The 13,236-nt window shown below is 41.8% G+C and overlaps 1 protein-coding gene across 2 annotated transcripts in view; it reads left to right on the top strand.

Annotated features, from left to right (window-relative positions):
• The window catches only part of OXR1 (oxidation resistance 1), a 578,729-nt gene that overhangs the window by 334,590 nt on the left and 230,903 nt on the right, over positions 1–13,236 (top strand). The gene's annotated exons all lie outside the window — the stretch shown is intronic.

Here is a 13,236-nt window from a genome sequence, read left to right on the forward strand (position 1 = left end):
CATATTTTCAGTTGTTTCACACTTTTTTGTTAAGTTTATAATTCCACATGTGTTAATTCAGTTTTGATACCTTCAGTGTGAATATACAATTATAATAGTCATGAAAATACAGAAAAATCTTTAAATGAGAAGGTGTGTCCAAACTTTTGCTCTCTACTGTATATATATATATATATATATATATATATATATATATACTGTATATACGTAGATATATATCTATATATATCTATATACAGTGCCTACAAGTAGTATTCAACCCCCTGCAGATTTAGCAGGTTTAATAAGATGAAAATAAGTTAGAGCCTTCAAACTGCAAACAAGAGCAGGAATTATTAACAGATGCATAAATCTTACAAACCAAAAAGTTTTGTTGCTCAGTTAAATTTTTATAAATTTTAAACATAAAAGTGTGGGTCAATTATTATTCAACCCCTAGGTTTAATATTTTTTGGAATAACCTTTGTTTGCAATTACAGCTAATAATCGTCTTTTATAAGACCTGATCAGGCCGATACAGGTCTCTGGAGTTATCTTGGCCCACTCCTCCATGCAGATCTTCTCCAGGTTATCTAGGTTCTTTGGGTGTCTCATTTGGACTTTAATCTTGAGCTCCATCCACAAGTTTTCAATTGGGTTAAGGTCAGGAGACTGACTAGGCCACTGCAACACCTTGATTTTTTGCCTCTTGAACCAGGCCTTGGTTTTCTTGGCTGTGTGCTTTGGATCATTGTCTTGTTGGAAGATGAAATGATGACCCATCTTAAGATCCTTGATGGAGGAGCGGAGGTTCTTGGCCAAAATCTCCAGGTAGGCTGTGCTATCCATCTTCCCATGGATGCGGGCCAGATGGCCAGGCCCCTTGGCTGAGAAACAGCCCCACAGCATGATGCTGCCACCACCATGCTTGACTGTAGGGATGGTATTCTTGGGGTCGTATGCAGTGCCATCCAGTCTCCAAACGTCACGTGTGTGGTTGGCACCAAAGATCTCGATCTTGGTCTCATCAGACCAGAGAACCTTGAACCAGTCAGTCTCAGAGTCCTCCAAGTGATCATGAGCAAACTGTAGACGAGCCTTGACATGACGCTTTGAAAGTAAAGGTACCTTACGGGCTCGTCTGGAATGGAGACCATTGCGGTGGAGTACGTTACTTATGGTATTGACTGAAACCAATGTCCCCACTGCCATGAGATCTTCCCGGAGCTCCTTCCTTGTTGTCCTTGGGTTAGCATTGACTCTTCGGACAAGCCTGGATTTGGCACGGGAGGAAACTTTCAAAGGCTGTCCAGGCCGTGGAAGGCTAACAGTAGTTCCATAAGCCTTCCACTTCCGGATGATGCTCCCAACAGTGGAGACAGGTAGGCCCAACTCCTTGGAAAGGGTTTTGTACCCCTTGCCAGCCTTGTGACCCTCCACGATCTTGTCTCTGATGGCCTTGGAATGCTCCTTTGTCTTTCCCATGTTGACCATGTTTGAGTGCTGTTCACAAGTTTGGGGAGGGTCTTAAATAGTCAGAAAAGGCTGGAAAAAGAGATAATTAATCCAAACATGTGAAGCTCATTGTTCTTTGTGCCTGAACTACTTCTTAATACTTTAGGGGAACCAAACAGAATTCTGGTGGGTTGAGGGGTTGAATAATAAATGACCCTCTGAAAAAACTTTTCCCAATTTAAAAAAAAAATAAACAAAGAAATAACATTCTTTTTTGCTGCAGTGCATTTCACACTTCCAGGCTGATCTACAGTCCAAATGTCACAATGCCAAGTTAATTCCAAATGTGTAAACCTGCTAAATCTGCAGGGGGTTGAATACTACTTGTAGGCACTGTATATATATATATATATCTATATATCTATATATATCTATATATATATATCTATATATATATATATCTATATATATATCTATATATATATATATATATATATATATATATATATATATATCTATATCTAGATATATATATATATCTATATATATACACAGCGCTGGCAAAAATTAAGAGACCACCACATCAAAACCCTGTCATGGGCAGCTCAATCTCCAGACCGGAACCCCATTGAAAACCTCTGGAATGTAATCAAGAGGATGATGGATAATCACAAGCCATCATACAAAGAAGAACTGATCACATTTTTGCTCCAGAAGCAGTGTGAAAGACTGGTGGAAAGCATGCCAAGACGCATGAAAGCTGTGATTAAAAATCATGGTTATTCCATAAAATATTGATTTCTGAACTCTTCCTGAGTTAAAACATTAATATTGTTGTTTCTAAATGATTATGAACTTGTTTTCTTTGCATTATTTGAGGTATGAAAGCACTGGGGGGGGGGGGGGTTTGACCATTTTTGTTTGTCAGAAAAAAATTACTAAAACCATTGCTTGGAAATTTGTAGACATGGTGTCAGAATATTATAGAATAAAAGAACAATTTACATTTTACTCAAAAATATCAAAAATATACCTATAGAGAGAAAAATCAGACAACCTGAACATTTTGCAGTGGTCTCTTAATTTTTGCCAGAGCTGTGTATATACTGTATATATATACATATATATATATATATATATATATATATATATATATATATATATATAAATAATATTAATTATCTTTCTTTTCTAATTCTAGAAAAATTATACAATCCCTTTGTATTTTTTTTTTTCCTTTTACCCTTTTGTTTCTAATCCTTTTATTTTTTATTTCTATTTATTTAACTAATTTGTATTATTATTTGGTTTAAAAAAATCTGACTATACTAAGAAAAATAAGATGGATTTCATAAAGGTTTTTCTCAGAATCCTTTGAGTCATTGAAAAAATAAATCCTGAGAGCAATCCACCTCTCAGATAGGTATCAATAGTTGTGGTCTGAAAAATGCAAGGGGAGTAAGATGCATCCCCTAACATTTATTTATCGCCCAGAAACAGCCTTTAATCACATTCCTCTCCATAAAAGTCAAAGAGTAGCATAAATCTTGCTTTTCAGAACCTCCATAAATCGTCTCAGGCTCCTGCCATTTTGAATAATGTCGTCTTTTAATTCTCCTGCCTTACAAATGCTCCGCTAGATATTACCAGTCACGTTAGAGGTCTGGAGGAAAATGCATTAGCGGAAGGAGAAGAATCATGAATGATGCACCAGTAAGAAAATACTTTATAAATCTGGAGATAATATTCACAAGGGAATAAGAAAAATCCTTCCTACCGCAATTAATTGCTTGTTTTTCTTCATTGAGAGCCGTTATAAAATATGCCTCCATCATGGTCTTTTTTGGAAGAATTCAATGAAATCTTAGGAAACTGATAGTGTAGCTGATGACATCAGATCAGGGTTGGGCAATGTTCCAAAGGGGCCACATGAGAAAATCTGACACTTGTGGGGGTCCGAACGTACCGTCCGAACTTAATGCTACTTATTATTATTTTAGTTTTTAATCACTTAATATTGAGCAGAATTAAGTATCGTATGTTGGGCAGCAGCTACTGTTAATACATGTTTCGATAGAGCTTATTGTAACCTGTATTCTTACCTTTAGCAGCTAATAAAAACCATATAATTTACTGCTTTTTATAACATTTATAATCATGCTGCTCCTGTTATTCAGCCTTAAGTATACCTAAGGGAACCTGTCAGCAGGATTGTGCACAGTAACCTACAGACAGTGTTAGGTTGGCGCCATTATACTGATTACAATGAAGAATGAGAATCTCATTAACTGAAAACTGCAAATACAGATTAAACAACAACCACAAGACGGATTTCACCAACCCAGGTATCATTTTAATCTGTATAACAGCGACAAGCTGACAGTGTCTGTAGTTTACTTAGCAAAATCATGCTAACAGTTTTGCTTTAATAAGTATATATGTCCCTTGATCAAGAGTCCCTCCCACACAGTATGATGTCCCAACACATAAGTATGGCTTTCTCACAGCCCCTCACACAGTATGATACCCGCACAACCCCCACACACAGAATGATGTCTCCACAGCACTTAACAGGGTATGATTTTTCAAACAAAAAGCGGCACACTGTAACTCTAAAACATGAAATATGAAAAATGAATTGCATAACTGCACTAGAAATATGAAAAATCGAAAACGCTTAGTGCATAAATTTGCCAATTCATGTATACCCGGCAGCCACGATATGGCAATTCTTGTTACCAGGACCTAATGCCAATCCTCTCTTAGATTGAAGTCTAAATCTCTATGGGAACCTAATGTGAATCCTCTCTTAGACTGAAGTCTATATCTCTATGGAGGTGGAGTGCTCAGTCAGAAGGTTAAGGCATATAAATAACAAAAGACTGACCGTCACATCCAAACATAAATAGGTCTGAACAGTTGCATACCTAGTGTCTCCAACTCATATACATTCAAACACAAAACTGCGCACTGTAACGGTAGAACATGAATTATGAAATATGGGAGTATGATCTTTCAACACACACGTATGATGACCCCACAGCTCCACACACAAATATAATGTTCCCACAGGACCTCACATATTATTATGGTCCCACACAAGTGTAATGTCCTGACTGCCCCTCAAACAGTATGCTGTCCCCACAGCCTCTCACACAGTATTGTGGGCCCACACAAGTATAATGTCCCAACAGTTCCTCAAACAAATATGATGTCTCAATAGCCCCTCACATAGTATTATGTTCCCACAGCCTCCCCAAAAATAACCTCCCCACAAATATAATGTCCCCACAGCCGCTAATACAGTATTATGCCCCCCAATACAAGTATTATAGCCCCACAGCCAATATAACACACAGGTATGACATCCTGAGAGTTCCTCTATCAGTATGATGTCCTCACAGCCCCTCACACAGTATTATGGCTACCACACAAGTATATGATGTCCCCACAACCCCTCACATAGTATTAGGGCGCCACTCACAAGTATAATGGTCCTTCATCCCATCACGCAGTGTGATGTCCCAACACACAAGTATGATATCCTCACAGACCCTCGCACAGTTAGATGTCCCCACAGCTCCTCACACAGTATTGTGTTGCCACACAAAAGTACAATGTCCCCACAGTCCCTAACACAAATCTGCTGTCCCCACACACAAGTATGATATCTCTACAGCCCCTCACACAGTATAATGTTCCCATAGCCCCTCGTATGGTATAATGGTTCCACACACAAGTAAGATGTCCCAACAACCCCTCGCATAGTATTAGGACGCCACTCCTACAGCCCATCACGCAGTGTGACATCCCAACACACAAGTATGAATACAACATATTATGATTTTGCCACAAACATTGGAATTGAAGTGAATATGGAAACTCTTGTTTGCATTCAGGGACCGGTTGAGGTCCATTACGCACATATTCATGAGCTTCTTGCCACTCACAATACATCTTACAGCACTGAATACTTGAGCTTGGGAAACAGGCAGGCACTCTGGCCCTAATTAATCTTCTTTTTCTACACCTTTCTTTTTTGTAAAAGATTGCATTTTAGGCTTTTTTTTATCTTAAAGTGTCAGTCATTATACGTCTCACACTGGTAACACCTCCTTTCATTTACAATAAGCCCTGGAGGCAGATTCTCAGGGAGATCTATGTCCCGCCCATAGATCTTAACAGCTCATTTACATATTAAGAAAAACATGGCTTTCTCAAGACATTGAATCGCAGATATCAAATTATCATATTATATGGCGTGGCTATGTAGCTGGAGAAAGAAGACGTGCCCTGGGAGAGCTCCCATAATCCTGACACTATCCTGCTGCTCAAATCCCCTGTATATCCCGGACTATTCATTTTTGTGGCCCCCCCTGGGTCCTGGAAGGTGCGAGGCTGCCGTGAAGGGTGCGGCGGGGTCTGGAGGAGAGCGGAGACCCGGCGGAGCCAGCCGGAGCAGGAGCCTGGTGTGTGACGGCGGCCATCTTGTGAGCGCGCTGAGAAGAGAAACAGTGCAGCGCCGGCTCTTATTATTCCCGGGACTTTCCCCCTGAGCCTTGGAGGCCTCTGAGAGACTGCGAGGTCGGTGATTGAACCGGGTGCGCTGGGATTGGGGAGCTGCGGACGGCGGTGCCGGAGTGGTGGCGGTCAGTACAAAGCGCGCGCTCCAGTGAGAGGGGACGTGACGCTGTGCACATATCTGCAGCGCTGTCTGGAGGGTGAACTCAAATCCTGTAATACATCAGGGAACGAACGGTGTGAGCCCTGGAAAATTGGGCCCCACGTTCCCTTATTTAAAGACACCTATACTGCCAGTGCATGTGATTTGGAGGGTTTGGCACCCCTCCCCCTGCTGCCTCTGCCGCTGCTGCGGTCTTGGCCCCCAGATTTACAGACTTTGCTGAGTTCTGAGAGTTGCTGCACTTGTAACTATAAACATTCTATATATGCCTGTGGGTGCCTCATAGCACTACATAAATAATTCTTGCCGGCTCTACTGACCACTTGTGACTGGTACTTGGCACCACTCCAGACCACAATCTCGACTACTCTGCTGCCTCTCTCTATTAAAGATGCAGCACTCCAAAGGATCAGCAACGGCTGAAAAATTGAAAAAATTTGCCAGAGAGGACCATTTGGATGGTGGGCGGACCCTCAGAAATACCCCCGCGCAGATACAGCGTAAAGGTCGATCTTCTGATAGTCATGAGGAGGGGGAACAGGAGGAGTTAACTCTTAAACAAGCCTCTGAGCAACTTATGCAGGCCATCTCCTTGACCAGGTCCTCTTTGACTGAAAAGATAGAAGATGTGCATACTGAGGTGGGCCGTCTGAGACTAGATATGCAGACCATGGGAGGACGTATTAAGGAGCTGGAAACAAGAGTATCGCAGATAGAAGACACTATCATACCCATGGAGACTAAACTGACAAAGGTGGCGGGTTCAATTAATGCCTGGAAACAAAAGGCGGATGACTTGGAGAACAGGCTACGTCGGAACAATATTCGTATTATTGGTCTACCGGAACGTTCAGAGGGTCAACGGCCTGAAGAATTTCTGGAGAACTGGCTTAAAACTTCTTTGGAAGGTGAATTCTCCTCAACCTTTTCTGTGGAAAGGGCCCATAGAGTTCCCACGAAGCCCCTCCCCCCTGGAGCCCCTCCGAGACCTTTCCTGGCACGCATTCTTAATTGTAAGGATAGAGATGCCATTCTACGCCTGGCACGGCAAAAGAGCCCTATCAAGTTTCACAACGCCACAATTTCGATCTTTCCAGACTTCTCCATGGAGCTTCAGAAGCAGCGGGCACGCTTCCTGGAAATTAAGAAACAACTCAGAGATCGGAACGTCGTGTATTCCATGCTTTATCCTGCCCGCTTGCGAGTCGTTCATGAAGGTTCCTCTATATTTTTTACTGATCCAGAGGAGGCGGCTGAGTGGTTGCGGGTCCGTGGAGGGTCCAATATAAAGACATCCTAATACATTTGGGTGCATGATTATATAATGAAGCTTTCCCTGTGGGTGCCTAACTCACCAACAATACCGAACGCTTAACTTAGCGAGGGTATCCCCAATTTCATCTGATAACAGGAGCATGGGATTACGCTCCTACATTGTATGGTTTTTGGTTTGTTTTTATTTCTATGTTTGTTCTATCTGTTTTGTAGGTAAGCTCCCCGCCGCCGGATCTCTTGGCCTCTATGTGTTATCCCTAAACTCTGCCTGGACAATTATTGCTTACCATGTGGTAATGAGTGAGTATGGGGTCTGAAATAATCTATATGACCTGGAATGTGCGTGGTATCAAGTCTCCCCGGAAAAAGATTAAGGTTTTCTCGCAGATTAAGCGTTACCACCCACATATTGTAGCACTAGTCGAGACACATTTGACCAGAGACACGGCCCGATGTGTACAGAAACCATGGGTGCAATGGTCCATACATTCATTTCACACCAGTTACTCAAGGGGGGTCTCTCTGTTAATTCACAGAGACGTTAGATGGGAGATGAGGAGGGCCATGAGAGATCCTGAAGGTCGATTTGTATTCGTGAATGCGCTGATTAACTCTCGTGAATATGTTATATTAAGTATTTATAACCCTCCACCAGCTAATTTATCAATACTTCGGATGGCGATGAGCTTTGCCTTAGGCTTCCCGGATGCGAATGTCATATGCATGGGGGATTTTAATCTGGTCATGGATAACTGTTTGGATAGGCTGAGGTTGGGCGATGATGTGGTGGGGGAGCCCCTCTCTCAGACTACATCCCAATTAGCTTCATTCATGGAGGGTAGTGGTTGGATGGATCTATGGAGAGCGCGCCACCCAGGGGAAAAAGGCTACACCTGCCATTCGTCTACTAGACAATCCCTTTCCCGCTTAGATTACATATTTGGATCTGAGGGGTTGGCATCATGGGTGGATAGCATTGAGCATGGCAATAGAGGAATATCTGACCATAGCCCGGTTGTTCTTAAACTCAAATTTGGGCAGTCAAATAGCGGCATGGTATGGAAATTGAATCCATTTTGGCTCAAATTGATAGATTCCAGTGACAGAACCGTAGACCAACTGAAGGGTTTCATTTTATCCCACGCTGAACCTCAGAATACCAACATATTTTGGGATGCCCTTAAGGCATATCTAAGGGGGTGTCTATCCTCTACAATATCCTATGTAAAAAGGATGACCTCGCAGGAGGATGAAGAGGTGGAGCGGCGACTTAAAGACTCGGAATCTGCGTATATATCTGACCCAACTAATAGTAATAGACTTGCATGGCTAACATCCCAGAGGCTATATGTTCAGCATAAAGACACTAAATCTAAACGTAAACTATTTTTTACTCGTCAATCCTATTTTGAACTGGGAAATCAGGCTAGCAAATTTCTGGCCTTCTTGGTGCGCCAACATAATGTCTCCAACACTATACTACAGATTCGAACAACTGATGGGTCATTAGTGTCCTCAAATGAGGAGATACTTCGTTGCTTTCAGGATTATTATGAGTCGCTATACACATCTAAATGTGACTTTGATATCCCTGAGAACCTGAATTATTTATCAGATGTAACATTTCCCCTATTGACCCCAGCTCAGCGAGCCTTTATGGACGCGGAGTTTACTTTGGAGGAGGTTGAAAATGCTTTGACGGATATGGCCTCTGGGAAGGCCCCTGGTCCAGATGGGTTTCCCATTGAATTTTACAGGAAGTATCACGATATTCTGGCACCGCTTCTGTTGAAGGTGTTTCGGGGGATGTGTGAGAGGGGTTCTATGCCGGACACATTCTATGAGGCAAATATTATTTTACTTAAAAAGGAAGGGAAAGACTCATTGGAATGTGGATCATACCGACCTATCTCACTAGTAAACGTAGATTATAAAATTTTTACTAAAATTCTGGCTACAAGGTTAAATTCGATTATACTCGACCTTATACACCCAGACCAAACAGGTTTTATGCCGGGGAAAAATACCTCTATCAACATTAGACGGGTACAGTCAGTAGTCCAGTATAGTTCATTGGTACCAGATAACTCCTGGGCATTGGCATCGCTGGATGCGGCCAAGGCCTTTGACTCCCTTGAATGGCCCTTCCTTTCGGCATGTTTGGAAAAATATGGCTTCGGGGAAAAATTTTTGAAGTGGGTGGGTCTGCTATATATGAAACCCAAGGCTCGCATAATTGTTAACGGCTCCATCTCTAAATCTTTCTTCTTATATAGAGGGACCCGTCAGGGGTGCCCTCTATCCCCGGCCCTCTTCGCCCTTGCGATAGAGGCCTTGGCGATACGCATACGGTCCTCTGTTGATATTAAAGGTATAAATATAGCTAATCGGGTGGACACTATTGGCTTATATGCTGACGATATGGTGATATTTATGGATGAGGTGGAGGTAACACTACCGCGGGTAATAGACACTATAGATAAATTTAGCAGACATTCGGGCCTATATATAAACTGGGACAAATCAGCGTTGATGCCTCTCGCCCACACCCCGTCGCCCGATCTGGGGACTCTCTCCTCCCTCCCTATTGTATCCAATTTTAAATACTTGGGCATATACATCTCTCAGGGTAGTAGATCCGATCTACAACTTAACATACTCCCGCTGTCAGAATTAGTTAAACTTAAATTTACAACTTGGAGCAAACTTCCGTTGTCTGTAGCAGGCCGCATCAACTTAATTAAGATGATACTGCTCCCCAAGCTCAGTTACTGTCTACAACATAGTGCTGTTTTAATTCCTAAATCCTTCTTTACAAATTTGAATTCCCAAATTACTTCTTTCATATGGGGGAAATCTAGGTCCAAACTTAGACTATCTACGCTGCAGAGACCAAAGGGGGGGGGTGGGGCGGCGTTGCCAGATTTTTATCTATATTATTTGGCTGGTCAGGTTAAAGCTCTTAATAAATGGATGCCCAATAATCGTCTTCCTAACTCTGAAAGTCATCTTCTTCACACGACTCAAACAGACTGTCCATTGAATTTTTTAGAATTGGAGAAAATTAATATCCCTCGTATGCTTCCTTTGCTTCGTATGGCGAGGTCGGTTTGGAGGCAAATTAAAAAAATTGTGAGATTCACGGATGTTGTGGCTGAGATGCCCCTATGGAACAATGGCTATTTCTCAACTTTGTTGAATCATCCATCCACTGACTTTTGGATCGGGCATGGTGTCTCCTCATTGGGTGATTTGTATGATGGGGGGGTCTTCATGTCTTTTGAACAATTGCAAATCAAACATGGTATACAGAGACCCCAGTTCTTTCGATATTTACAGCTAAGGTCAGCCATACAATCATACATGAGACAGACAGGCGCAGGTCGTGCTATATCCTCTCTACCCCTGATAGGAATTCTTAAATCGCAAGGTCCCCAGGGTCTTATCTCCTCCCTATATACTTATATGCTATCCTCGGGAGATGCGTCCACTGTTGACTCGGTTAGGGGGAAATGGGAGGGACTTCTTTCTAATATGCAAGGGGAGGAATGGGAAGACATTCTTGAATCTCCAATTAAAGTTTCCCCTTCGGTTAACAACAGGATGACTCAACTATACATAATACATCAATCGTATCTAACTCCGATACGGCTCTTTAAAATGGGCCGTTTTCAAACATCGGAGTGTTTGCGTTGTCACTCCTTAGATGCAGACTTCATTCACATGATATGGAGTTGTCCTGTTGTTCTTCAATACTGGAAGGAGGTGACATCATTACTTGCATCATTACTATCAATTCCAGTTCCCCTTGACCCATTAGTTTGTATATTTGGAGTGTGGGAGGAGGAGACTTGGGATCACTACATTGATATATTTTTACGTGAGACGCTATTTATGGCACGGAAGGTACTGGCCTTACGGTGGATGGGGAGTACAGGTCCCACTAGGGGAACTTGGATTGAACTGGTTAACTCAGTCATTCCATATGAACGCACGTTATATCAGAACAGAGGGTGCCCGGGCAAATTTGAAAAAATCTGGGGTAGGTGGAACTCTTCCCATCTTACTCTATAGATTTGTTATGGAGTGGGGGTGTTGCGTGGGGGTCGATTGTGAAGTGCGGCGGCGAGCTAGTTGTTAGCGTAGTTACAGCTCTAACTCAATTGTTTTGGGTTTTTCCTTTTTCTTTTCTTTTTGGTTTTCTCTACTCACATAATTTCATGTGTTACAATTGATCTAACAGCTTCAATAACCACAATGTACCTTTGGCTATGGATGACAGCTGCATTTATGTCAAGTTTAATAATACGCACTTTGTATGTAATACATGTTATACCTGACATCCTTGGATGTAAATGTTTGTAACATTACTATTTTGATGCCAATAAACGAATTTAAAAATTATCATATTATTCAACTTCCTATGACCTTTGTGCCCATATAGACTGCTTAGGAGGAGCAATCCTACTGACAGATTCCATTTAAAGGGGTTAGCCAAGTTTATGTAAAAAAAAATGCTGCAATAATAACAAAATAAAATACATTTTCTAATCTTTCCCCTGATGCTGATTCTCTTGCGGTCTTGTCAGTCTTTATTTACAAGCGGTCAGTATGTGCAGTCACGTGCCATGTGCATGTCATGTGCAGTATGTGCAACCAGAACATCTGCAACACATTTACACAATCTCCGCTACGGGTATTTATGTATCCTGAGACCTGCGATGTAAAATGCGGCATGCAATCTGGTGATGAGACGAAGCCTCCAGCTAAGTGTTCAGCTGAAATCACCTAATAAGAGACCTGACCTCCAAACAGAGGTCCGCTCCTCGTATTATGGTCATGCTCAATTATGATGCCATATTGGCAAAATGGAATCAAATTAATCACATTTCCGGAGACAAGCTTCCAAAATTAATATTATACATTTTGTCAGCAGCCAGATGCTGCCTCTCATCTGCTGGGAAACAGGAGGCTACACATCACCTCTCCTCTGAGAATACGCACACTTGAAAATAGAATTAACGAGGTAATATTGATGGAGCCGCATGGAACGAAGCACAGGAGAAGGGCAGCACTTGTGCCGAGAAATGCAGGCTCAGGACAACTTACATTTTCATTTTTTTTCTTTATATAACTCATATCAAGGGGCTCGTTGACTTTCTCCTGCAATCTTTTAGACAATAGATGGAGCAGAGGTAGAGAATGCTCCTCTACCTTCATTCAAGACGGTTCTAGGGCCCCATTCTTGGGATCCCTGGGGGACTCAACAGTCAGACCCCTAGCGATCACCAAGTTATCCCAGAGCATAAAGATAGGGGATAGCTTGTTTTACCCTTTAACTAAATAAAAAGTAATAGATTTCGTAAAGGTCTTACTAGGGTGGGGGTCTCAGTTATGCTATGCAGTCCTATGATTCCTTGGGTTACACACCTACCAACTTTACTGTCAATGGCTTTTCACTAGTATTCCTTTTCCATTCATGTAATTTTTTAATATATACCTAAATTTACCACCTTCTATATACCCAACATATACCAATTTACCACCTAAATTTGTCATTAGCATTTTTCCGCAACCAGGTGTTATCTGTGGAGAAACCTGGAAATAAGTGTTCATTTTCTCGACAGCACCTCTAAGGGTGAAATGAATTATTACACAGTGTGAACTAAAATCATTGGGCTTCCTGTGTAATGCAGGACAAGACTGGTCCTCCAAAGAGAGAGACATTCTTATTGCCGCTCTACTGTACCAGATTGATAACAAAGGAACCAAACCCCTCCTGCCAATGATTTCAGAATATCCTTAAAAAAAGGCCATTTTATGATTTGTATCCTGCATTTTTC

Source organism: Ranitomeya variabilis, chromosome 6, assembly GCF_051348905.1.
Source record: "Ranitomeya variabilis isolate aRanVar5 chromosome 6, aRanVar5.hap1, whole genome shotgun sequence".
Classification (NCBI taxonomy): domain Eukaryota; kingdom Metazoa; phylum Chordata; class Amphibia; order Anura; family Dendrobatidae; genus Ranitomeya; species Ranitomeya variabilis.